The sequence below is a fragment of the Triticum dicoccoides genome, chromosome 3B, assembly GCF_002162155.2.
Source record: "Triticum dicoccoides isolate Atlit2015 ecotype Zavitan chromosome 3B, WEW_v2.0, whole genome shotgun sequence".
Taxonomy (NCBI): domain Eukaryota; kingdom Viridiplantae; phylum Streptophyta; class Magnoliopsida; order Poales; family Poaceae; genus Triticum; species Triticum dicoccoides.
In genome coordinates this window covers 809,190,377-809,195,023 of record NC_041385.1, presented here as the reverse complement: position 1 = coordinate 809,195,023, position 4,647 = coordinate 809,190,377, and positions in this window count along the sequence as shown.

Here is a 4,647-nt window from a genome sequence, read left to right as displayed (position 1 = left end):
TCTTCATGTTTATTCCCACTAGGTAATTGCCCGTGCGTTGCACAGGAACATATGTCTTCTAACAACCATGTCGCTCTCTCTTCGTCGGTTATTCAATGTAACAGCTCGTCTCCATCCAGCACTCACAGTTAAGGAGCACCGAGTAATTAAAAAACAATCAAATCGTTACAAATTGATCTAAAAACATAAGCCTAAAATTATATATATTCAATGGTTTCTTGAGCCAACTGTAGGCTTTGCCCAAAACACCCTATAATAGTGTTGTTGTAATTGGCTTTTTTACAGACTTTCACTAACATGCGAAAAAACTCTATCTCAACAAAGGGATCAAATTATAACATACAAATGTGCCGGCAATTCGTTCGCGCACCTAATCTGCCAAAAACAAATGTGGTTCTCATCGGTGCTTCCATCCTCTTGGAAACTCACTGCAGTAAGAAATGCAATTCCTTCCACCGATCTCACAAAAGTAATCATCCGACTATACATATTTCTGAACAAATGATAAGACATGTTCCACTGTGACTTGGGTCATCTTCCACTCTTCATTTATTCCTTGATTCGAAAAGCTCCTCCTAATGAGAGAGGAAGCAAATGTATGGATTTTCATATGCGGCTTAACTGCTTAACACAAGCAAACAGGAAAAACAATATAATTCCTTTCTAAAGGAAATGTGTATGGATTTTCATATGCGGCTTAACTGCTTAACACAAGCAAACAGGAAAAACAATATAATTCATTTCTAAAGGAAATGTGTAATTAGTTAACATAAACCTTGTATTACTAAAAATTCATAAGCCACTAATAACTATACTAACCATTGCATATTTTGACATCTTGATCTATTAGAAAGGGATGTTAATAAGATTCCAGTAACAAGCATACCTTTTGGAAAAATCAAATTTTGTCTGTACTATCATAAATTACCATAAGGAAACAGGGAAATGCATTTGTACATGGACACATGGGTATATGGGCTATCAACACCAGACACTACCATAAAGTTGCTTTAGGACTGAAGATTTGGCTTAGCTAAATTAGTGTAAACCATTTTTTGCATATAAAGTTCAGATTACCAATCCCCATGCAAGCTTCAATACATAAATCATGCAACACTAAATACCCGACATATCACAATAAGCATTAACATTCACTACATCTACAGTTGTTAGATCTCCGATCCCAACAATTTTCAGAAGGGCAACCATCAATCTTACCTGCATTGGAAAATAATCAGTACACATACCAAATCCCAAAAGTAATGGACATAACACATGCAGCTTCCAATCCTTGTGTTGCAACAACATCTATTAATCAATTGATAATGGAAACTATGACAAATACTCATTCCTGTACTTGTGTGTGTGTGGTTGTTGGGCGTTGCTGTGGTGTGCCTGAGGCGAGGCGTGTGTGGTGTATGGCTTTGTATATAAACAGTTAAACACCCATATGCCTGTAAGTGTTTCGTCAGTACAGAAATAGCAAAGTCTGAATTCCCTTATCCCCTTCTCTGTTCCTAGTCCTCTGTCTTCTCCTCTTCACGCAAAGCAGATTGAATGTTACAAAGTCAAAGAAACCCTAAGGATCAGAGGACATACGAACGTATTTCCATATTGTCTAATGAATATATTGCACAGCATGTTTATTCAAATACTCGTATATCACATCCACCATGTTTCTAGGAAGTGCTAATCAAGTTCATAGTAAGAGAATAAAGTAGGTAAGCATGTGTTTACTCACCTCGATGCCAGTTCCATCTGAAGCATCAGTCTCCCAGCACCTCCCAGTTCAGTACTATGCGCACAGTTTGCTTCAAAGTGATCCAAGTGCACTAAACCGAACGGGAGATTCCAGTTTTCAGATAATGAGTTCGTGGCGTGAATTAACGATAACTGTTAACTAAACCAGACCTAGCCGCCGCCGCCGCGGAAGAAGTCGAGGAAGCCGCTACATCCCGGATCCATCGCCCACCGTCTAGATCGACCCGGGCGCACGTCGTTGCCGATGAGCTGCTTCATGGTCACGTCCCGGATCCACCGCCCTCCATCCAAGTTGGTCCATGCACGAGAGAGAGGAGACAACGCCAAACGCACCGGCTCGTTGTCGATGCCGACGATCTGCTTCATTGTGAAGTCGAGGGGGAGCGCCGTGTCTAGAAATTGGTGCATGCGCTACGCACTGCTCGCTAGCGTTGGCAACGGAGAAGGGCGGCTAGGGTTAGGACCGGGAGGCAGGAGAGAACGCTTGCACAGATTTATTGTGCGTACAAGGAGGTTTCCTATTTTAGCGGTTCTTTCCTTGACTGGACATAACTAATCGCGCGTGGGGTGGACGGCACATGGAAAATCGGCTGTGGAAGGCTCGACGAAACGGAAGAATGTAAGAAGGAAGAGGGAACCTTACGTTTCTTTTAGGTAGTAGAGAGTAGAGATACCAGTCCATGTCAATGGCACAGAGACCAGAACAAAGGTGAGACGATTCCAAGCCCGACCCGTGCCTTTCCACGGTGGTGTTCTGCATTTGTTTCGAGCCGCTCCCCTTTTATTTGTCTTTAGATATACCAAAATATTCTGCAGTTTTTGTTTTGAGTTGCTGGTGAAGCTGCTAGCTAAGATACGTGATATTCTGCATTTGTATCTGGTGCACTTGCATTTGTGGCATAAACAGAACGTTCGAAAAATTGTATCCAATACGTTTCTCTTTTTTATTCTGGCCAGCAGAACAGCAAAAGCTGACACAACAGCGATCTCTGGCTGGGCATAGACACACCCTGACACACCCATGCGCACCCACACGCACATCCATGGATGGGGCAAATAGCTTCCATGCGACGTCGTTGGTATGAATTGTCTCTCATGCGACGTAGTTGGTTGTAATAGCTCTCATGTGACATTTACGTTGGAAAAAATAGCTCCCATGCGACACTGCTGCCTAATCCAAAGACACATGTTTAAAACTCGAATCAGGTGAGCGGGACCCACAGCACGGGACCCACTAACTTATCCAACTCAGCATTGGTCAGGTGAGCGGGACCCACAGCGTGGGGCCCACTAACTTATCCAGGTCAGCATTGGTACAAGAGGACACTGAGCCGTGCCCCGAGCCGTGCAGCACCCTAGCCCATCCCCCCCCTCCCCGATCGTTGTTGTTCTTCTTCTCCGGCGACGACGCGCAGCAACGCCTTTCCGGGCCGTGACCTAGCAATGTCGAGCTCCTCTTCAGCCTCCCGCCGCTCATGGCCGCGCTATGGCGCAGTGCCCATGACAAGGTGCCCTGCATGCCCACGTATCGCACCCCTGAAGCGGCTAGTCACAACGACCGACAAGAATGGCAACCTTGGGCGAGAATTCTTGAAATGCGAGAGCAAACCAAAGCAGGGAAAGGTGAGATTTTACTTCTCAATATGCCAATTTTGGTTTTTGTCTCCCAATTTCATATTTGCCCATTTTTCATCGGATTTGGGATTTAGGGTTCATCTTTCCGATTTCAGAAATTGAAGCAATGCACCCATTTTGAGTGGCTAGATGAGTACATAGAGCGGATTCAACTGGAGGGTGCATCAGGGGATCTCGATTTACCGTTGGAGGTGGAGAAGTTTGGCAAGTTTGGATCGGGCGCGTCTGGATCTGGGGCCCCTGGATCTGGCATTTCCATTGGGGGCGCCCATTCCATTGGTGCTACTGTGTGGGGTGCAAGAGTGACGGCAGAGCTGAAAAAGCTGAACAAGCAGATGAAGAAACTCATTGAATTGCAGAAGCAGGTCAATTTGATGGGGCTGATGGCCAGACTTTTTTATGTTTGTGTAATTGCTCTCGCTTTTGTTTATGTGATGATAATTAGTCGCAAGTGAATAGATTGGGCATCATTTGTATGGAATGATATTTACATTTGAATAAAAGTGTTGCGTTGTACGAATTCGGCATGTCTTCTCCACTCTGTTTTGTTTTTTCAGTTCTTCAGTTCGTCATAAGTTTCAGTTTTAGTGGTAGAGGGAGAAAAGGAAAAAAAAAGGTTCGTCCACAGTTGCCCGAAAAGGCCAGGCCCATATAGAAGTTAGGCAGGGCCGAATAGAACATATCCAGGCCCATTGATAAAAGAAGTGTAGCTAGTGCAAAAAAAAGTGCACACGGTCATTGACATCGATATATCTTTTCGGCTTTAGGTTATTTCACAAATTTTAAGTTTCCTGCCTTCACCTTTTTTAGATAACTCATCTGATAATTATTTGAGCTATTTTTATGCATAAGCTATCGTGTCCGATGGTAGGGTCCCGTGTTGTTTCGACTAAAACAAAAGGTTGGTTCTAGTTAGCAGTCTAACTTGCAGTCTTTGTGAACCAAAAAAGTTGCAATTGTTTGGCTCTAGTTTATTTCAACCAAGCACCATTTTTTATTTTATTTTTGATTTGTGCTATACACCAAAGTTTTTACTCCCGTGTTTCAACCGAAAAAGGTTGTGACCCTCTCAAAAAAGAAGACATCTAGTGTGCCCCTAGTAGCATCTCCTTACAACATAGAGGGGCATCCCCTTACAACATATAGTGCATAAAACATAAAAGGAAGATAATTAACTAGACACGTGCTAACAACAACTTATATGATCGGATCATGTTTTAGTGCATTTTTTAGTTCACATGGCCACATAAA